Source organism: Hermetia illucens, chromosome 1, assembly GCF_905115235.1.
Source record: "Hermetia illucens chromosome 1, iHerIll2.2.curated.20191125, whole genome shotgun sequence".
In the NCBI taxonomy this organism is placed as follows: domain Eukaryota; kingdom Metazoa; phylum Arthropoda; class Insecta; order Diptera; family Stratiomyidae; genus Hermetia; species Hermetia illucens.
In genome coordinates, this window is record NC_051849.1 from 100111100 (window position 1) to 100135202 (window position 24103).

The following is a 24103-nucleotide window of genomic DNA, read 5'->3' on the forward strand; positions in this document are numbered from 1 at the left end:
TAGGTCAATCCTGACATGTTTGGTCCTCAGAATTCTCCCCAGCATAGCGTAAGTGGAGTTCCAACGCGTTGCCACGTCCTGCTTCAGTTTTATTTGCTGAAGATTCATTTTTTCCGCAACTCCTTTAACTTTTTAGCGTCTTGAACGCTCGTATGGAAGTATTCTGCTATACTTTTAACTTTGCCAGCTGTTGAAGTGATGTTAGCAATACTGGTTGAACTACTAAATTCCAGGTATGTGCAAAACAGCTACTAGAGCGCCATCCCCCTAAGCAAACAGCTCCTAGCATATTAGTTGCGTTAACACTAACTAGGGCTGTTCTTTTAAAAGTTGCGATAACTTCAAGCTTGTGTACCTTCATGGAATTCAATGCATCCTAACATCGTAGAGCATAATTTGCTTGTTGCCTTATTTACATAATTAGCCATGATTGCTATATGTATATCCATCTTTACTTATGGTTGTCCATGAATCCATTGGAGATTCTCCGAAAACCTTTCTCTAGTTGCAAATTTGGACGCAGGACTACTAATCACAAAGAATGATAACCTTTAGCAATCATAAGGACTAGCTACTCGTTCAATTTTTCTGTCCTTTTCATTGACATCGGTTTGCTGCTCAGCAAGTACTCCCGAATACCAGGTTGCTGCTGAACAAAAACTGTAGCTCCCATGTATACCTTAGGTGCTAATTGCATTCTGCTTGCTATTCCTATTGTGAGTCGCGCAGGCTGCCTTTTTAAGTTTTTTTTCATATGCCTTTGTAGACTTCCCATTGAGGTAACAGTAATAGCAACTTGTTGTCTACCTTTAAGAAGTGATACCACAAAGGATTGCAGTTTCTTTTTGGGGACGTTTTTTAGTTAAAACAAAAGATAGAAATATGTATATTTCCTCAAAAGTTGATACCCCTATCGTATCCAATATTGCCACCCTTCGGTAAAAAAACTTGTCAATTAGATAGAAACCTGGATGCATTCACTATTAAGTTCTGAAAATGAAAAAGTACACAAGTTTTGTGTATTCCTTATACAAAAACATTTGAGTGGATATTTGGTCCATTAGTAGCTAGCAGGTAATATATATGCATATATTATGTAAATATTAACTTTCGCTTGCTACTGACATTCAAAGTCTTCGAATTTGCACTGACAATTTTGACTTGTTATAATCTTGTGATAGTGCGATTTCCATCAAATTGGCTGCTCTATATTATGGTCTACATTTGATGCAAAACTTGATAATTTTAGGATGACTTTAAGGGAGGTTTCGTAATCAATTACTATACTATTATTAACTTTATTTGAAATGATATCGGTATTGGCGTATTTCGAAGCCTGGGTACCATGTAGTGGCAAGATTTTCCGGTTGGGTAAGTTCTGCGAATGGGTTCGTGAAAGAAACGACCCCTTTTCAGCCGTTCCTCTCCGTCTTTGTGCATTAAATGTCAGAATTTTCATTTGATATCTTACATGACAACATCATTTAAAAAAAATTACACCCTCCTTTGGTACAAATGGTGACTCCCACTTAAATCCCACGGAGAATGATGTCCCTCCCCTTCTCCCTGCGTGGGCGTTTACTGTTTCCTTCTTATCTTATCTTCTCGCCAAATTTGGTGTCAATTGGTATAACTGTTTGTTTCTGAGAAAAAGGCGTCTGATGGGCGGACAGACAAACGGACAAACATACAGGCAGTTGTGAAATATGGGGTATAAATTCATAAAAATATATAACATTATACAAGTTCTAAAACCAAGAGTAAAAGGATATGCGCACTATTGTCAGCAATCGAAGAGTGAATAGTGAAACTAAAGTAAGTAAGAATTATTACCCAAATACCAATAGAAATGGACAGAATTAATACAAATTACGGATAAAGTATACGTATGTACCATAAAGAAAGGTTGCACCTGATATAAGAAACGTGAAATGCAATAGATAGCACCCTTACAAGTTTTGAACAGCACGTAACATAGAAGACAGACAATATATTGATCTCGGCTGACTTGCTTATCCCTGTGTTCAGTCTATCAGCATCAACATACACACCTCAATCACCAGCCGAACGATAACATTACAAATCGACTTTACTTCAAGCAAAGGATCTGCCTCCACATATTCACTTGCACCCGAAATAATTTTTCTAGTCGAAAGCCAGTCCAAACCCAGATCAAATCCAGCGCAAAGTCAAAGTCAGAACAAGCAACCATAACAAAAATGGATTCACAAATGATGCTCGACGTTGACATCAGCTCACCACTCGAAACTTGTGCTACGAAGTGCAGTGATGCTTTGTGATTTGATATTACATTACAAAACATTACTTTTCCGAGAAAAACTATCTCTATCGCTTTTGTAATGCGATGATGTTAGCTGCCACGATAACGCGGTAATGCGGTGATATTAGGTGATGCGTCAATTCTAGATAATGCTGTGATGGAGTAACGTTAGGTGATGTTGTGATATTTGGTCATGTTTTGATCGCGCTAGATGGTGGTTATATTATAATACAAGTTAATGTGATGGCACTTTTGTAATATTACTTACTTCATCTACAGTTCTATGGAACTGTACAGTGAACACCGAACACAAATTTAGTAACGGAATGATTACCATTTTTTATATGTTATTCATAGAACTCTTATGTTTTCCGGATCCCTCGAGTTATGTTGCTTTTTCGAACATTAAATTGGTATCGATTAACTAGTTGAATTTATGATTATATATATTTATGAACATATACTTTTCAGCGTGAATATAATCATTTATTCGGTTTTCATGACTACGTAGCACATTCAGTCATAATGACAGTGAAGTATACCTAGTCCATTCGTCTAGTAGTCAAACATCGTCCTCGCAACATGAATAATTTTGTTCGCCAATTACCCAATTAGGTTTCGCGCTACACCAGAAAATTATAGTTACATTTCACTTTATTGCTTTTATTGTTTCTACCGCGAAAACGATGGTGATGTGTGTGCAAAAGCAATTGCCAAAATACTCGTAAACAACACTTCATTAGACTGTCTCGCAAATAAATAAGACATTTTTATTCCTTCGCATTATAGGGTCTAAGTGTCTGAACACAATTTATACAAGGCCCTCATATTCCTGAAATACGACTAATTATCACGAATACTTTACTTAGTTCATGTTGAGTGGTAACAAGTCTATTTGTATCCCCACCATACAAAGCCGAAAATATTATCATGTCCGGATCATTGACACGAATAAATAAATTCAGAATAAATGTGCGAGAGAAAGCAAAATTTTTTGCAACCGAGAATAGTACCGAACGTGGGAGGTGGATCTAGTTAGATATATTAGTGGGTTAGAAATAGAATGTTAATCCTTTCATGGAATCGGATGAATTTTACTTATGTATACGCTCAAGAGTTCGTATTATGCCTTCCAAACACTTAAAGGGCAAAACCATTTACAGAAAGCACTGAAATCCTCGAGTTTCCTTGAAAACAACTGCAGGGTGCACGTCTTCCACGATGTCTTACATATCTGAATCAACTACGCTTCCATACAGTGATATGTTCGAGGAGCAGAAGCGGTGAACCAGTTCCACTTCACAATCATTTCAGGATAAAAAGAACTTTCTTTGTGCTCATTGTATGCAAGTTTCGTCAAAATCGTAGCTACCGCAACGTTTGCTTTTCATGTAGGTTTCTAACATCTTTGAAATACCTTCTATAATTCCATTAAAGTACAACTTGCGCCAAGTTGCAGGATCAATGCCTTGAATAACTTCCCGAAATGCATCTATCAGATCCGTCATCCATTGCATATGCATGAGATCGCCTTCGAGTTCGATAACGTTTGACTTTACCGCCAAAGAATTGAAAATGAGCTCCTACAAAAGGAGCACACAGATATCCAACTGAACGGACGACAGGAAATCGATTCGAAGACAGGGCGCCGTCATGAAAGGGACTTGCATCGATATCAAATGAATCCGGAGAAATGGGGAACAGATTGAATTTTGCATGCATGAATGTACTCTTCATCATTCGTTGTCGTCGTTGATATAAAGTACGGCACTGCAGGGAATTGAAACTATTCATCCGGGAAATCGTCCTGACAAGAAGTTTTGCTTTTTTCCGGAAAAGTTTTATGGATGTATGTGTGTACGTGCACCCTGGGAGCGAAAAACCCGGGGCTTTCACGTGACGTATACGTAATATACCCACGGTCTGTCTGCATGTATGTCATATTTCGTAACACATTCTTCTATATTTTATGACCACAGGGAAAAATATGATTGAAATTGAAGTCAATGGAGTGATGTGATTGCTTTTTCTACGGTGAGACTCGAGTCAATTTAATTATAGACCTTCAATTTAAAGGGATACCTACTGAGGGAGCAGAAATTGAGTTATATCTTCAGGGAGTATCTCCGAAAACTTGTAAAACTGAATTTGAAGTGCGACGAGTGCTAACAAAGTTTCTAATTGGGTTAATCTTGAATTTTTCGACCAACCACTCTCATTTCAATATTTATTTTATATTGGTATGAGCGTTATTTGGAGGAAATTTAGCTAGGCTGGCGACCAAGGTGCCGATTTTGGAGGCCTCACCAAATTCATGTTCCCCTATGGATAAATCTGTAGATAGCACGTCTTACCACTCAGTGGAAAGCTTGCATTTAGTGCCTGCGGCGAAACTAGTTAGATAGGGTGCATACGGGTGTTCGTGAAGCTGAGAAGAAGTGAAGTAATCGACCTAACAATCTGTACTTCAAAAGTATTAGGGTTGATTACAGACTGCCGGGTGCTACACGAAGTCTCTCTGTTAGATCACCGATACCTAGAATTAAATCTGATTAATGGGGGCTAATTGTCTGTAATACAAAGACGAAAATATGGAGAGACTTGAAGATTGTGCAGAGTCTTTAAAAGCGATGAGTCGGCCAAGTTGGACTCTATTAGAAAACCCGATGGTACGTTCACGAGCTACAACCTCCTCAAAACGTAAGTGTTTCAAGGCGAACTGGAACACTGCTAAAGCGGTTGTTACCAATGAAAAGGTGAGAGCTGCTTTTCTGCCCTTTTAACACTTCAAAGAACCTGGCATGGATGGCACTTATCCAGCAATACCAAAGTAGAGTATGGAGCACTCAGAACGACTGCTAAAAAATGTTTTCCTAACATGTCTTGCTTTGGGCTATTTGCGAACCTCTTGGCAAAAGGTGGCCTTCCTGACAGAGCCTGGGAAAAGTGGCTGTCCAAATCCAAAGAACTTCAGATAAATTAGCTTGACATCATTTTTGCTGAGAAGTTGGGAGAAACTGGTTGAACGTCACATTTGTGGGAAGGCGTTTACGTCGCACCCACTAAATGAAAACCAACATGATTATCAACGTGGAAAGTCCTGTCACTCTACTCTTCATTCTTTGGTTTCAAATATAGAGGATGCAATCCGGAATGGCGAGGATGCGATGGGGGTGGTCGTGGATATTAGAGGGGCGTTTGACTGTGCGCCATTCCAATAACTTTGTGATGCTACCGGAATGCATGTTGTCGATGACACTTTAATTAAGGGGATATATGACATGCTAACGAAATTGCAACAGAAATTTCTGTATGCTGCAGTGGGTGTCGATCGCTACCTAATATCAGACGGAAGGCTGCCCCAAGGAGGTGTGCTATCGCCACTTCTATGTAGTACGGTCACTGCAATGCGAACTGCAAAATTTGCCAAGGTTATGCTGATGGCATGGATGTACTTGCTGTTGATCGGGATTTTAGAACGGTGTGTAGAAACATAAAACTTCGTTAATTTGATTGGCAGTTGTTGCTTCAGCCATGGACTTTCAGTCAAAATAAATAAAACGACAATGATATTATTTACAAAAAGGAAAAAATTGGATGGATGTTTCCTCCCAGAGATGAGGGGTACAACCCTTCAACTCTCCGAGTGGTGAAACAAACATGTAGAGACAGAATTGAAACAAGCTCTCAAAGGCCACGGGCTGCGCAGACGGGTATTTGCCTCGACATGGGGAGTCAGGCCTCATGTGGTAATGGATATAGGTTACTATCATTAGGCTGATGTTCGCTTATGCATCCATAATGCGGTTGGGTTAAGGCGAGACCAAGAGGTCTGCGTTGGAAACTAGTAGCATGCAATGTGTTAATCAATTTGCAGCCCCTGGATATATTTATTCAAAGCACTACTGTGGGAGCAGCTTATAGACTAATTCGCTTATATCTATGAGGAAACAACGGGCACAGAGCATTGGAAGAGTTACTGACAAAACTGGGAGAACGTATAGAAAACTGGGAAATCCCGGAAGAATGCGTGGCAGGATATATGGAAGACTTCTACACCGATGGGTCAAAAACAGGAGAGGATTCTGAAGCCGAAGTCTACCTCTCGAATAAAAACGAGAAGTGGGCTTCTCCTTTGCGACAATAGAAACAGTTTTTGAAGCTAAAGTATATGCGACCCTAAGGGCGGCAAACTAGGTACTTGACGACGGTTGAAGGACAGGCGCAGGGTAGTCCTTTGATTACCTCGAAAATCGTTCAGGAAAGCAGAAACGGTTTGAACTGTATCTTCAGAGTCAAGACCGTAAACCCACTCTGGGTACATGGTCACTGTAGCGCAGAGGGAAATGAAATCTCGGATGCCTTAGCAAAAGAAGGTGCAGTCTCCCCCATACCGGGACCAGAACCAGCAGTTCAGTAGCATTGGTTAAGGCTGCCTTCATAAACTGATAAAAAGCTTGCTTTAATGTCAAGTGGCAAAACCTAAATGCTGCTAGACACACCAATCTTCTTTAGCCAGAATCGAATATGCATTCTGCAAGGTTCATCCTGTCGAAAAGCGGGAATACTTGCAGGAGTGTTGTGGGCATTCTGACAGGCCATAATTTACTATAATAGTTAAACATATGTTCGGAATAGAAATTGTATAAAATGATACGTCTCTCCTTAATGTTGAAGCGGAATCCACGAAGCATTTTTTTTGTGAATTTCCCACCTATGGACGCATCAGACATCAGATCTTTGGTTGTGATGTTGTGCTCCAGTTGTAGCGAGTAGCATCACACCAACTAACGGAAATCCTGCGATACATAAACGAATCCTGGATATTCTGTTAGAGACATGAGTCGAATACAATGGTCCACCACGGACATGTAATTGGTTTTTAATAATTGTTCACAACCCTTGAGCACCTCAAAGTATGTTTTACGGGAGATTCATTTCGCACATAATAATTACTTACATATATTATATAAGAGACTCATAAGACTGAGCGATCTATTCAGTTTGGAGTCGGCCAAGAGAGGAGAGCTGTATCAGAAACGTAAAAAGTTGACCAAGCTGGCCGTGCATTACCAGTTATTTATCAAAACCTTTTAGGTTTTTGGGATAGGCCTTCCCTCTTTATCGACCTCGGTCAACCAGATGTTCTTGATCATCATCCAGTTATCTAACTCATTACAAATGGCGCCGAACGTAGGGCCGAACGCAATCACTTAGATGATTGCACGAGATTTGTAATGAATTTCAGAACAGAATGGCACAGTATTAGGTCAAGTGGCGTTACTTCAAGCAAACGAAGAAAAAAGAATAATAGTAAAAGAACGACGAAGACGGCTACGGTTTCGTATCAGGGTAGAAGCAATTCATCAGCCGTTGCCTCATCTGTGCCCTGGGAGCACCGTGACCGAAGCGGCTCGCAGATGTTATACGCTCGCTTTTATTATATAATTCGCAAAACACGAAAATGGTGCGAATTATATTCAACATAAATCCGCCCCCAATTCGGACCAAAGCTTGGCCGGAGCTAAACACTTCTCTCTCGCGTTCTTCACTTGGCTCTGCATTAGGTCCCGAGTGGAGTCAATGTATAAGGTCACAGATTTTGTTAAACTGAACCCATGGCTCTTATATAATATATAAAAGGACAATCCTGCAACTTTGCCAACCTCGCTGCTAGTAGAAGAGAATCGACTTTGGTATGCTACGATGTTGCATGTTGTAATTGTTGATCCCCGTAATGTTGTTTTAGGTTTGCTTCCGGTCCACTTCATTATCAAGTGGTTGCGATCCCAGAAGTTTTCTATCTTAGCACGAAATTACTTTTCCTTCGACCTGGACTAGGAATCTTGACTGTGACTCACAACCAAGTCTAGTTTATAGATAAAATAGTGGCTTGATACGCTGATTAATAATTTGAAAGCCTCGTCAATTGTTCGCCAAAGAGTGACCTGTCTTATTCTTTTCAAAAATTTTCTATTGGGTGAAATGGCCAGCTGATTCTGCTGATCCCGTGTTTTGTAGTGTGCAGGTAAAGTTTCGACGTTTGGGGTCATTGCATTCATAAAAATCCGAATTCGGACGGATTTTATCATACAGACTTAAGCAGGTCAAATTTATATAATTTCATTATCAATTGTGTATTTAATATTCTAGAGTAATGAATCAACTGGCCAAAACCTTGTACCGGCAGGCTTCCATAAATATAAACCATTTCAGGATGTTTTACATGGGATAACTTTTCCACCTTCCTTGGACCATCCTGGTTACACCGCTGGTCCAGTTGTGGTTTCTGAGAATAAAGTTTTCCTCATCGTACTGTTCTTTCTTCACTTTCTTTTCAAGAGATAAATAGTTCGTCATACTTATGAAAATATGCACGTAACGTTCTGCCAATATGAGTATACCCCTGACTTGCCTGAAACTCATCAGGTTATTTTTCAAAAATAACTTGACAATCAGCCTGTGCTGACGTTCCGTCGACATTTGCTTTGGTCTCTCTCTACCTCTTCGTCTAAGCCATTTGGTCACAAAGTCTCCCCCTACCCCAGAAACGGCACCATAAAAAAATGGAAGGGATATTCATTAACGGACTTTCATAAGCATTAGTTCTGCAATCCAGATATGGTAATGCTACCTGCAACATGTCGATCACCGTTCATTTTTGAATAGACGGTAGATACTGATTCCTCTTCTCCGGTTTCTTCTTTTCAAAGAGAAAGGCCCAATAAAACAAAATAAATCTCTACGATAAATTCTGGTATTCTGAATTCCCAACGATTCATTCCAGATAATTTGAATTTTTCCCGTATCAAATAATCAAGATTCAATCAATCGATGAAGTTGTGATTAATTCAGAGAAGTAGAGACCCCATTTCGTGCACTGGAATTAGCAAGGTTTGCATGAATCTTCCATCGATATGGCTATATATTTAGTATAAAAGCTCAGGATATTACGTTTTGGTATCAAAAGTATCCAGTTGCTATAAAATCTAATTAATAGCTCCTTTGGTGCCAGAATGATTTGAAATTAATTTGCGAATTAGCCAGCTTAGGCCGGATGTTCACAGCATTTGTAGGATTTTAAATTGATTTGGTGAAAAATGGAATGAATTTAGGGAAAAATTAAAGAGATATAGATGGAATTGATCATGAGGCTGAAAATTGGCAGGAAAATGTTGAGAAAGGGAAGAAAGAAATACTTCTTCTACAAAGATCTTTTTAGGAGCAAAAAGCTTACATTTCTGCTACCAATTTTAGTTCTAGTACTAATTACTAATTTTTCGTTTTCTCTTTCCAGGTAAAAACTGACCTTAGATTGTTCACTCCTGGTAAGTTAGCACAGTATAGTTATTTCAACCGATCCTCTTCACTCCTTAGTATTATGGCTCTGAATGCCTTTCCGACTCCACAAAAACGTTCTGGTTCATCCGTTAACTAATTGCCTTCCAACTCACACCCCCCCCCCCTTATCGCGCAAGCGTATTGAATTTATAAATACATTCAGACACAGTTTGGGGTTTGCTCTGGGTAGACTGATGTACCTTGGTAGTCCCCCGGCTGTCAGTCAGAATCGCAATATCTGTCCCTTATAATTCCATTGAAGGACGAAGGTGGCACACCCGTCTTTGCTCATCAGAAGGACCTCTAGAGGTGCAGTTGAACAAGTCTTCATTGTGTCTTCCAATGATACCGACATAAGTCAGTTCTTAAAGTTTGTACAGCTTTCTGCCTGTTGTGTAGCATTCGATTCTATGTCCTCAGATTGCGGCCCTATAAATAATCATTAGCCTAATTCCTGCAGTATATATCCAGCCTAGTATTTTCGAAATGCATACTCATTTCTTTCCTACTATGCACCTGCAAATTATCATCCTTGTACATTTCCGACATACATATTTTCCCAATATGTATTCCAGAGTAACGTTGCCCAGGATAATTCACAAGTATTTAACCTCTGCTTCTCGTTAAACTACTTTCCCATTTGATTCAGTGGCTCTTTAATGTGTTAAAGTCGCGTTATTTGGATTAATACGCAGCCGCGGCCTCTATGCCGGGCACAAGCTATTCTCAATCCAGTTTGGACTGTATTAAATAGGCTGCTCACATATTAGTACAACATCGTATTGGTACAACATCGTCAGCTCAACTTTGAACTTGTATTCCAGTATTCATTAGCTCTCTTAGGTGTAATTAGTACTTGTTAATACTTCTATTTGCCTGCTCTCCAACATCTTTCCTATCCAAAAGGCCAGGGTGTTCTCAACTTTCTTGGGGATAAGGGCATCTTGTATCTCCGCATTCAGTGTGTAGTTTAAAGTTCCTTCGACACCCCAAATTGACCACAGTGCTATTTCTTTGATTTCTATAGTCGTCCCTCAGCTGATAGAAGGCAATTTCGCTTGCTCGTGTTACCTGGTAAGCCTGTTGATATCCATCCATATCATCCCGGGCATGGATTACTCGTTAGAACGTTAATTCTAATGCAGTTGCTCATGGCCTTCTACACCTTTTTGAGTAGAAATATTGTGAAGCGAATTGGTCTGAAAGATCTAAGGTGATAAGTATCTCTTTGCCTGCTTTCGGAGTGAAACTTTTGCTCGCCTCCACCTTCATGGTATATATCCCAAGGCTAAAATTATTAAGTCCGTTCGATCTAATGCTGGAAAGATGCTGTCCACTCCAGATGGTCTTAGTGGTTTAAAACTTCCTACTGCCATCTTGCCTAGCCCCCGAGCATATCTCTTTCGCTATTTCCCAATTCTCTTTTTCTTCCACCTGTCTGTTATTTGAGTGTTAAACCGAATGTTATTATCTTCCACTTTGGGATAGTTAGTTTTGCGATGCAGATGAAACCTGTCTTCTCGGTAAATATCACATCTTCCTTTTTAAGGTTTTGTGTAAACACAAAACCTTATTAAAATCGGTTTACTATCTGTCTGTCTGTCTGTCCGTCACGCGCATTTTTCTCGGAGACGGTTGTAGCGATTGGCACCAAATTTGGTAGAAAGGTGGGAACTGTGAACGCTCACGCATGCAGTGAGTTACATCCTTTTACGTCGAATTTAAGGGGGGGGGGTCCCCATACATGCAAAAGGGGGGTGTACATTTTTTTTTCATCAAATATAGTCATGTGGGGTATCAAATTAAAGGTCTCGGTTAGTACTTTTCGAAACCGTTCTTAGTTTTGACACCTGTTGCAAAGATGGGGAGTGCGGGGGGTTGAAAATGACCATTTTTTTAACGAACTCATTCTCAGAAACTACCCAACCGAAAAATTTGAAGAAAATCAGGGTGCTGCCACTATATGGTGCCTAGGCTCCGGAATACTCTCCATACCGATACTTGTTCAAATGAAGTTAATAATAGTACTATACTATAATTTTTAGTAATTGAAAGGAAACCCCCCATTATGTTCACCCTAGAATCACAAAATTTTGCAGCAATGTAGGCTACAGCTTAGAGTATGATCATGCCAAACTTGGTCAAAATCGCACTATTACTATCAAAGTTATACTAGGTCAAAAATGTCGCTCCTCGGCAAACTAGACTATGAATGTCAATATCACTTGAAAGTAGATATTTTCAGATAATATATGCATATTTTACGTGCTACATGCTAATGGGACAAATGCACACTCAAATCTCTTAATAAAAGAAATACACAAAACCTTTCATACCTGAAGCGTGTAGCTTCCGGTTTCCCGACTTGTTTGCTATTGTGTTTCGGGACATTGTGATCCTGAAGGATCCATTTTATCGGCATTTTTTCAGATCATTTTGGCTTAACGTTGGTTTTATCCAATATATTGGGCCTACTCCATAGAAAGAAAAGTCAGCCCATGCCATAATACTTGGGATCAAAGACCGAATGAAGTGGACGCCTTACGTAGCTATAGGACCCTTTGCCACCATAAAAAACAATCTTGGACTCATCAGCCTATAAAATGTTTCTCGATTTCTCGGTCTTCCAAATTAAATGGGATTTGGCGAACTGTAAACGTGCGGCTACATGCCTTTTATTGAGCGTCTCGTATCGTTCTCTCTTAATCTCCGTCGAACAATTTGAACCGTAGCTGCCACATCACGTTTGTCTTTTAGCTGGTGTGCCGTAATGAAAGAGTTCCTCTTGCAACAACGGGGATATTGGTCGCTTCCTATCCGCCGTTTCAGGCTTACTTTCGAATTTAAGCACATTTGCTATCATTTATGCCGAACACTACAGAGGACACTGGATTTGCTGATAGTTTTTTCTTTCCTTCATCAAGTTCTGTACATAGTAGACACTCGATATACTTCCCGTACGATTGGAAAGAAAGATAAATAGTTAGTACTAAAAATATTAAAATTAAAATTAAGGTCAAGCCTGCACTGTTATTTTTTTCGCAACTGTACGTATATCTTGTAGTTTAAAAAAGAAGAATATGAAGGAATATTTTGGATAACTAGCCATATACGAATAGAAAAATGTGCGTAGGAAGTTTTTCACATAAGATTAACACAAAAACTTTATACCCGAAGTGCCCAGCTTCCGGTATCCCGGTATACTGCAGTTGTAGCATTTGCTAATGGCGTTTCAGACACGAACACTCTATTTCGTTATTATTAATAAAATTTTGCAATTAAAGTTTGTGGTGGATTAAATCGTTTGTGTTCTTACTTCATGCTAAGCAAGATGCATAGCATAGTAGTGTTTGCGAATAGATTAATGCATTATTTCTTTCACAGAATTTGTAGCTTTATTTTAGGAATTCGATAACCAAATCTTCCATGTTATCCTGTTGTTCTTGAACGTTACCTGATAATAGGCATTTGACTTTAATATGCTGGGATATAGCTCTCTAAAGTACATCCACTGGCTGGGGTGCGAGTTATTTGCACAGAATGAAAAAAAAATTACTTGTCATCCGTTTGTATCCATTGTTGCGCACGAATGCGTCCACGAGCATATCCTATTCGATTTTATGGGATTACTGCATCCCATTTCCTTTCAATTCAGTTTGGATATTGCCTCGTAAATATTATCATATCCACAATATTAATTCTATATATCAATTGTCAGTGAAAATACAGTGAATTGCTTGTCCCCGTTTGCCAAGAGCAGATAAAGTAGCTAAATCGAATTGCTCAATGTGTCATATCATAGATATGTGAGTGTACAGCTGATTAGATAAATCTGCTATTGGACTGATAGGAAGCGTCGGGTATAATCGTTTAGGGCTATATGTTGTTGGCATTTCGGTAAGGATATATCTCTCAATTTTGTGTAGCCTTGAACGGGAATTACAACCATCACCCATTGAAGTTTGTCATTCCTAGGCTCACCCACAAAATCCATGAAAGAATTAACAAATATTTCCCTGCAAATGTTCACGACTCCTGAAATTGCACTTCATAGAATGATGCTGGAACTGCAAAGGAATCATTCCCATTATGTTAATTAATGTGATACAAATTACTCCACTGCTTTTCGGAGGAGTTTCAATAACAGTTTGTTCACTTACAGCATGGCTATAAGAAAAAAAACCATTTCCAAGTTATGATCAAAGTTTCAAACTGCTTGGAATATCTCAATGTCACAACGAAACGAAAATGACGGTGTTTTTGCTATATTTGGATTCTGCTAGTAAAAATGTCACATCTTGAAAAGTTGAAACTAAATTTAAGTTGGTGGTGTACAGGTGTTACACCCATCGCATCCGAGACACTCTGGTGCATTTTAAAAGAATACTTCTTTACTTGTGGATGGAGAGAACCAGTCGGACCTATTCACTAGCAAATTGTGCTTCAAAGATAAATAGTTAGTACTAAAAATATTAAAATTAAAATTAAGGTCAAGCCTGCACTGTTATTTTTTTCGCAACTGTACGTATATCTTGTAGTTTAAAAAAGAAGAATATGAAGGAATATTTTGGATAACTAGCCATATACGAATAGAAAAATGTGCGTAGGAAGTTTTTCACATAAGATTAACACAAAAACTTTATACCCGAAGTGCCCAGCTTCCGGTATCCCGGTATACTGCAGTTGTAGCATTTGCTAATGGCGTTTCAGACACGAACACTCTATTTCGTTATTATTAATAAAATTTTGCAATTAAAGTTTGTGGTGGATTAAATCGTTTGTGTTCTTACTTCATGCTAAGCAAGATGCATAGCATAGTAGTGTTTGCGAATAGATTAATGCATTATTTCTTTCACAGAATTTGTAGCTTTATTTTAGGAATTCGATAACCAAATCTTCCATGTTATCCTGTTGTTCTTGAACGTTACCTGATAATAGGCATTTGACTTTAATATGCTGGGATATAGCTCTCTAAAGTACATCCACTGGCTGGGGTGCGAGTTATTTGCACAGAATGAAAAAAAAATTACTTGTCATCCGTTTGTATCCATTGTTGCGCACGAATGCGTCCACGAGCATATCCTATTCGATTTTATGGGATTACTGCATCCCATTTCCTTTCAATTCAGTTTGGATATTGCCTCGTAAATATTATCATATCCACAATATTAATTCTATATATCAATTGTCAGTGAAAATACAGTGAATTGCTTGTCCCCGTTTGCCAAGAGCAGATAAAGTAGCTAAATCGAATTGCTCAATGTGTCATATCATAGATATGTGAGTGTACAGCTGATTAGATAAATCTGCTATTGGACTGATAGGAAGCGTCGGGTATAATCGTTTAGGGCTATATGTTGTTGGCATTTCGGTAAGGATATATCTCTCAATTTTGTGTAGCCTTGAACGGGAATTACAACCATCACCCATTGAAGTTTGTCATTCCTAGGCTCACCCACAAAATCCATGAAAGAATTAACAAATATTTCCCTGCAAATGTTCACGACTCCTGAAATTGCACTTCATAGAATGATGCTGGAACTGCAAAGGAATCATTCCCATTATGTTAATTAATGTGATACAAATTACTCCACTGCTTTTCGGAGGAGTTTCAATAACAGTTTGTTCACTTACAGCATGGCTATAAGAAAAAAAAACCATTTCCAAGTTATGATCAAAGTTTCAAACTGCTTGGAATATCTCAATGTCACAACGAAACGAAAATGACGGTGTTTTTGCTATATTTGGATTCTGCTAGTAAAAATGTCACATCTTGAAAAGTTGAAACTAAATTTAAGTTGGTGGTGTACAGGTGTTACACCCATCGCATCCGAGACACTCTGGTGCATTTTAAAAGAATACTTCTTTACTTGTGGATGGAGAGAACCAGTCGGACCTATTCACTAGCAAATTGTGCTTCAGGAAAAAGGAACCTATTAACAGTGCAAGCTCTAATTAGCGCTTTGACCTGCTTTTTTAATTAAATTGTATGAGTGTTTGTTTTGGTCTCACCGTGTACTATCAAAGTGGAAGATGGTCTCGAGGGAAAGGCCTGGAAAAGGAAAGGAGGCCCAGGTAAGATAATAATTACCCTTTTAGCAGCTCCAGACCATGGAAAAGTGAACCATGGTGAAATACATTTTCGATGTTTCATCTTTTTGAAAGATTTTTTACTGATGCTTTTTGTTTGAAAGTTGGAAAAAACGGTCGACAGTTGTAAGTGCATCGTGGGGACTCCATTAGCACTTTGTCTATATTACTTTTTACTTAATCGTTTTTTGTCAGGGAGAAAGCATCTCGTAATTAAAAAACCGCTTATGTAGAGGATGCCTCGAAATGTACGATTTTCTTATGAATACAATTTTATATTTTTGATTATGCAAGTATTATTTTCTGGGTAACACTTGTTTGCTCTATTCGTACATGTTTTCAAATAGAACACTGACTGTCATAATTCATAGCATAGCTCTCTAAAAGCCTTTTTGATTCAGTTCGTTTTTAAATGTCTTTGTATTCTCACTAACTCTCATTAGCAGAATTTATTTCCGACTTGCTTTTACTCAACTAACTTCGTGTATTTTCAAATTCATCGAGAGAACTGGTTGATGAACAATATCTTCGTGGCTAGGGCGCTAGGCTGCCGCTGCAGAAGGTTATGGTTCAAATCTTATTATTGGTGGAGGAGATTGTACCATGACTAGATGTCGGATATCAGTCGTCTCAGCTATGAATGAGTATCTAAGTCAAATCAAGATAATAATCACGGGCAAGCACAATGCTGGCCACATCGCTTCCTACATAATTTACCTCCTGTAGTGAACTGTTCCGGTCTCGAACGAAGTGCTCTACACACTTGAACGCTCAGATCAAATTGGATTGTTGCGCCAAAGATTATTACTGAGGAGTTGTCGCAATCTTGGTAGATCCTGGATTTCACCTAATACTTGCAACGCACTTAGGCTGGGACGATCCTACCTTCTTGAAGATAAAGGGGCCGGTGGTACGCTAATGGCAGTCCGTCCCCGCAACATCAAACACGTATCCAGAATGCTGTACTTCTGCATGGTTTGAACCAGACTGTGTCAGCAGAACTATCAAGTAATGTCCGCGGCGCATATCGGTATATCGGACTTATTTCCCTCATCGGTCCATGGTTGTGTGCAAAGTTTTGATGAACCACCTTACATACAGCATCGTGCCTGTCCGTTGAACCACTGTCATTACAGCCCAGCCAGAAATGAAATGCTCCAACGTCTCAAACACCGAATCACACATTCTGCACTGGTCCTCCTCCACCTGCTCGGGTGGCAACCCGCCGTCCTGAATGGTACAAATGAATCTCTCCGTCCCAGCAAAGAGCTCCCCATCGTGTCATCTGTTCCACAAATGCAAATCGATATATGGCTGCCAAAGACAATTCACGCATGCATCGTCTTAGACTTCATCCCACTCAGAGGATTGAAAGATCGATACTTTAAGTTAAGTGGGGTCAGATCATAGTCTACCTTGAAACAGCCTGCTGTTTGCTGTAAAAATAAGTGCACCCCAACTTGGTGGTGATATCATGATGGTCGTCAATCACGCCCCTACGTCCGTTATCACAAGAAAAATTCTTATTCTTTCCCAATAAATGCGATTTTACAGGAATTCGGGCAAAAAATCTCCAACTCGAGCTGTAGAAATCTGCCTCTATCATAACTTCGATGTGGACGTGACCAATTCTTTGTTCGCATGCGGGTCGTGATGACTTTTACGTTACATTACATCCGAATATCACGACTAAACATGTCTATTATTCGCAACAGGGGTCTAAGGTGGTTGTCAGTACCAGCATACAACTTGATGTCATTTAAGTACATCAAATGTATCAGCTCTGACTTAGTTAGTTTAGTTTAGTTAACTAGCCGCAGCTCCTAGCACTCAGGCCATTGTTAGGCCCATTGTACTATCCCCGTTAGTTGCCTATTCAATGGCTTCTCGCCTACGGTGTTCGCAGGCTTTAGCGAATGTTAGAAAATTCTCCAGAGGCAGAGAGTGTGCTGATTCTTCATTGAAAAACCTTGCCAAGGTGTCTTCGTCTGAGATCTGAGGATGCCGGGCAGCTGCATAAAAATTGCAGAGCCGTCTCCTCCTCCTCCTTACATTGGCTGCACGAACTGAACCGAAACCACTACCCCAATCTTTTCCATATGGTAGTTTAAGGGGTAGTGTCTCGTCAAAAGCCCTACTAAGGTTTTCATGTCCCACTTCTTAAGGGACAACAAAAATGCCGCTCTAGTGGCCCTAGGCTCCTTCACAAGGATTTTCGCTTGCCGGCAAAAGTCCAAATTTCTCCACTCGGTTGCGTGAATCCTTGCAATTTCACCCTTCAGAGTCGACTTGACAGTAGATGGTCAGATTCCAAGAGCTGGTTCTGGCCCCACCATTGTGGATCCAGACCCTCGATTAGCCAGTCTGTCAGCCTCCTCATTACCGGCAATATTGTTTCGTTCAGTCGGCCAAGTTTCAGCAGCACCTGATGACAACTCCATACCAACTGGCTTGATATGTTGTTGCCATTTAGTGCTGATAATGCCGCCCGACTGTCGGAACAGATTCGAATGGTGCGACCCCTCCATTTCTGTCGCAGACATTCTTCTGCTGCCAATGAAATGTCATATATCTCCGCCTTGAATATGGTCGTAATTTTTCCGAGGGTCGGGCCAGTTCTATAATCGGATTCTCCGAGAACACCCGTGCGCCCGATCCATCCTCCATGGCTGACCCGTCGGTGAAGATTATTAGGTCTATAATTTGAAAAGACTCATGGCCCCTTGTCGACCATTCTTCTCTTTCGGTGATTACGACAGTGTATGTCTTTTCAAAGACGAATCTGGAAACCATATGATCGATCGGCATCAGGGCTACCGGATGTTTTTCAAGGAATTTCCAGATAGACGCATGACCGTTTGATTGGCCGCCTTTCCACGTCCCAATGGTATCGAGCCTTTATGCGTCGTTGGCCGCTTTCCGTTTCACCTTCAAGTGAATGGGGGGTAAATTTAGGATAGCTTCAAGTGCCGCAGTCGGCGTAGTACTCATTGCTCCAGTAATACTTAGGCAACCAAGTCTCTGAATCTGCGTTAGCAGCTTCCTGCTATTAGCAAAGTTCAGTCTTGGCCACCAGACGATGCATGCATACATCAAAATGGGTTTTATTATGGAGGTATACATCCACATCACATCCAGCTCTGATTTAGTACGTAGGTCATACTTTACTGGAAAACTATGCCCTCTAGCAACATTCAGTAGCCATGAAAATGAGTTCAGTGCTTTGCAAAATCCAAGGGGACTCAACGAATCCGCCTAGAAGATGCCTGCTGAAATATTGGTATCTTTAGATGAATGCACCATGATTGTCGCCAAAACTTTATTGGTTTCGAATCAATGCGATGCAGATCTAAGACCTCGATTAGCCAGGTGTCCGGGACGCTGTCGAAATCCTTGTCATAATCGATATAGCAACTAAAGAAGTTTCTTTAGCCTATAGTTGATTTTCCTACAATTGCCGAGTCGATAATGAGTTGCTTTTTACAACCTCTTGACCCGACTCGGCAGCCCTCCTGCTTCTGGGACAAAATATTACATTATTTATCTCGAGGTGCGCATTGACCTTTCCAACAACAGTGGACGTTACGAATTTGCAGAGGGTTTGTAAGCAAGTAATCGGTCTTGTGTCTGCGGAGTCCTGAATCGTGTCCATCTTAGGGATAAAGTAGGTAACCCCCGCAGTGAAGGGTGGAAATTTCTTCAGCCGCCTCATGACCTGATTTATGCTACGTGCCAACCGACCATGTCTCCTACTGGTGAACTTTTTGTATCAAAAGTTCTGCACCCGATCCAGACCTGGGCCCCTCCAGTTCTTCGAGCTGTTTGTGGCTCGTCGAACCTCTTTTTCGATAATATCCGCAAAATGCATGCCAGGCAAATTGGCATGGCGAGTGTGTTCAGCGGTAATCCACTCAGCATGCTGTAACCTCCTAAGTCCATCACACAGCCGAGATGCAGGATTGTGGTCTACGCAAAGGATTCATTTCCAGTTATCCGTACCGAACCTCGTATTTCTCCATCTGGCAGCTGCGATGATAGCTTCCTCGGTGAGTGATCTGCAAGTCTGCAAAGTTACTACATTTTCTTCACCGACTCCCTGAGACGCTGTGGTGGTCTACATCCATTCACACTGAAGCAATCTATCCCTCCTCCATTCACAACCGGGCTTCGGATCGGCTAATTATTATTATTATCATCTCAACTCTGACCACGATTTCACACCATCTGACTGGCAAGAAAGTACCAGTACCAGTAAAGTATGGAAAAAAAAGGTAGTCCAGCAGAATGTTCAAATTACCATCTGATCCGGTTACTTTCCCATACCATGAAGATTTTTGAGCGTATTGTTGACAACCGTGTTCGCGAAATCGTTGGAATAACTGTAATTAAGCCAGGTTTGTCAAGAACTGTGGAACCACTGACGCGATACACGGTGCACGATTACTCACGGAGGAACACAGTGGGAAGTAGCGCCCTTTTTAGATTGCATTTCTGGATCCTAAGAAAGCATTTAGTCGTGTGCCACACGAACTCATCTGGTATGCTCTAAGACAACCCTTAGTGCCAGAAGAATTCGTGCGCTGGGTTTAATTGCTCTACCGTGATCAGAAAAGTAACGTTCAAAGTGTAGGGGGTGTATCAAAACCACTTGATATATCTGTTCGCATATTTATATGATTGCCTTAGAAACCCACTTTAGGTATAGCACGTTAACCACACTACTGCCCTTGGCAATGTGTTTCACATCCATTCACGGTTTTCCGAGAGTCATGCACTCCTCCTCCACTCTTCTACGCTACGTAGCTTTAAGGGGATCTACTCGTCAACTATCATAGGATAGTAAGTCTCATTGCATGGTTTAGCCCGTTATGTTGAGTTTTCGCCCTTTTTCAGTCCTTCTAGATCTATCCATTGCCTCTTCCGCCTTCTGATCGGCACATCTACGACTATTTAGTCAGCACATCGACGAAATTTTTCATTTGTTTTTGTCTGAGGCCACAATATCCCGATGATACAACGTGGACATAAACTGTTGGAAGCTTGGAACTTTTGAGTAACAGTAACAGAAAATTGGCGCGGAACAACTTCGACTTGATGTTAGTATGGGGATAACTTCATTTCTATACTTTAGACGATGGTCGATGCCTCTGATGTTGTACCCATTAATGCAAATAGGAAGATGACCAATCAAACTAAGAACCTTGTGTTCAGTCCGAGACTGCTTGCTTTCCTTTCCAGATCCATAGTCATTAGGCAAGGACGATAAGCCGGTGAGAGAGGTAGCAGACGTTGTCAGTACTGTGGAGGTGTCCAGCCAAAGCAGCATGAAAGATGCCACAGATGACGAGGAGAAAAAGATGCAGCGTTGGGGACTCATGCTTTTGAGTTTGATTTCCTTTGAGGTTTTGCTTCGATGCCGCACATGACATCTCGTATAGTCGTATGTCGCTTTGATAATAGCTTTTTTCCTGAATGCTCCTCCTCCATTGTGCATTTCAGATACCCTTCCTGTTCACGGCTCCCAAAGCATTCCCGAAATCACTGAAGAGCAGATGGAGGGGTTATGGAAACTAAAACTAGACACTGTTCTACAATGATTCGGAAGATATTAATGTGATCAGTACGGGAGGATCCAAACGGGAAACTAACCTGGTTGTATTGGTCAATTTTTGGAAATGCTCCATGATGCGTTGCGTTAGCAGGAAGCATGCCTTCTCCCATTCCAACTATTTGGGGAAAATCCCGGACAATTTCGCTTCTGTTTAGAGAAGTTATCCGCATTCTACGATGGCTTTTTATACCATCCAAAATCGGTGAAAATCATGGTAAAGTGTTATTCCACCCCTTCATTACCGCAAAAAAAGTTTACCGGCAACGTCCTTCACAGGACAATCAAGATGTTTAGGATGAAGTTCTTTTGTGATGCGAACTAGGTAAGCGGAAACGTTTCACGTTGAACGCAATAGTGAAATACTTGCACTTCCAGACGGGTCCTCAACGCCCTTATCTTCTTACGCTGTTTCTTCCATCTTTTTCACACTCACCCGGATCCTTTAACGTTCTTTTAGGACCTGACAATTTTACAAGTGCCGGTGATAAAGGCACTTTTGGGCCCATGTCAATCAATATTTACATTTTCGGTCATTTGTGCGAGAATATATTTTTCCCTCTGCGGAGGGACAGCTGAATTGGAGGTGGTCATATTGGGTAAGTGATCATCAGAAGATGGCCCATTTCGTGATCGATGTCAGCACACATTATTCACATTCAGAAAGGAATTCCTAAATTTAATACCGATGGCTATATGGTCCATCTGATTCAGTATTCGTTCCGGTCAGGTAAAACATAGCTAACCTGGAGACAGATGCTGTGCTCGACGAGTGTGCCGCCGATGAGGCCACGAAAGGTGGCGATAGTCGTCGAAGTATTAAAATCTTTCACCGTTGGTTTTACTGTCACCCGGTTGCCAGGGAATGTAACAAGGCTCCCCAAATTCAGGTGCTATGAAAGACGGGCCTTGATGGCGGGCATATTGCCAGAAGCGGCAAGCGTCTTCACTTCAAAAAGGTGCTAAATGCAGTTGATCCCAAATCAACTTCAATCACTGTAGGACCGCTCAAGACCTGCTCTCGTAGACCACACACGAATCAGAGGTGCAAGTGGTTAGAGTAAACAAACCTTATAGAAAAAAATGGCATAAACGTCCGTACTTACTATCCAAGTCTGACGTTGGCTGAACTCGAGGATATGTAGTACAGATTGGTGTTGGACGCAAAATGTCGGAGGCCAAAAGTCATCGCCGGTGATTTGAATGCATGGGCCAGAGAATGATGAGCAAACATTCATAAATGTATGGTTGGGCCAAAACACTATACCAGGTACACTCGCGGGCCATGTCACAGAGTGCATCGCGACGGGATACGACTCACTGATGCCGAAACGTAACATTTCACCAAGTAGAAACCCCAATAATGAACTCTCTGATTTTCGGTCGGAGTGTCATAGGGCCAGACGAATGGCCCAGAAAGCAACGGGTAAGATTGTCCAGGATTTAAAGCAGGGTGTCTATAAGGAAGCTCGATAAAACCCGACCTGAAGCTAACTTTACATCGAAGCAACAGCAACAACTTTCCGCAAAGGCGGATATAGATCTATGGGGTAACGACTACGGGGTTATAATGGGGAGATTCACAGGCTAGGTAGCTTCGCAATTTCATGTCCCGATTCCCTATTGAAAATTATTCAGTGTTTATTTCCTCAGGAGCACGAGCGGCTACAGTCTCAAGACATGTTTAGATGTGGTTATAATACTCTCGGTGACAACGAAGGAAGTATTGAAGATTTGGTTAACCTGGGAGACACCAAAATATCAGGCCTCGATGGTTTACTAAACAAAGTCCGTAAGCTGACTGTTAAGTCGAGATCAGATATATTTGTAGAGTTGTTTGAAGCTTGCTTGCTGGATAGGATCTTTCCTGAGATATGAACACGACAAAGGCTAGTGTTGTTTCCTAAACCTGGTAAGCCTCCTGGTCATCTTCCCATATATCTACTGGATACTATGGTGAAAATGCTGGAACGGATAGTTTATAATAGATATCTCCCGGCTGTAGAGCGCCTGGGAGGCTTTTTATAACGAGATTTCATCAATCTTCCCACAAAATCTACAAACAGTTTCTAAGAGGTTAGATATTGTCTTCTGTTTGTAGTTAAGTCTAAAATTGATAGACCAGTAGCTTACTCCAAACTACAATTTTATTTCATTATGTATATATAATATATATTTTGGGAGCAACTTACTCCCTTCATCAGCACAAGCTTTGTACAGATGAAGGGAGTAAGTTGCTCCCGAAATATATATATACATAATAAAATAAAATTGTAGTTTGGAGTAAGCTACTGGCCTATCAATTCTACAAACAGTGTCCACTGATATTCTTATAGTAGATAATTCCTATATGATCCAAAGACACTGGTAAGGTTTTAATATTCCTGCGAGCTATTGTTTTGTATCATCCGATACGCACCTTGCACTGTTCGGTTCCTGATAAGCTGGCTCAGTATAGTTCCCTTAACCGTTCCTCTGCAGTCCATAAGTTCATCGTTAACAACCTCCTCCCAATTTCAAAAGAGAGTTCTGGTTCCTGCAATAGCATTGCTGTATGTTTCCTGAACAGCTCATCCGCTGATAGCCTGTCGGGAAGAATTGTAATATTCTGCCCTATATAATTTGTTCGGAGGTTAAAGTAAGTAAACTATGGCGCCTTTTATCTTCCGCCTGAAATACAATAGTGTGCTCCGATCAATGTACTAATGGCCCTGAGCTCGTTCCTTCTGCTCCTCTGTCAGCGTATTACTTTATAAAAAGCGGATTTAAATCGTAGGTCATGC

General features: G+C 40.6%; 1 protein-coding gene across 8 annotated transcripts in view; it reads left to right on the forward strand.

Moving 5' to 3' along the window:
• LOC119656207 (kazrin) overlaps positions 1 to 24103 on the forward strand; it is a 414592-nt gene that overhangs the window by 56379 nt on the left and 334110 nt on the right. For all 8 annotated transcript variants that reach the window (XM_038062602.1, XM_038062657.1, XM_038062661.1 and 5 more), the window contains one exon: positions 9579 to 9609. The gene's annotated coding sequence lies outside the window, so the exon portion shown is untranslated. The remainder of the gene's footprint in view (positions 1 to 9578; positions 9610 to 24103) is intronic.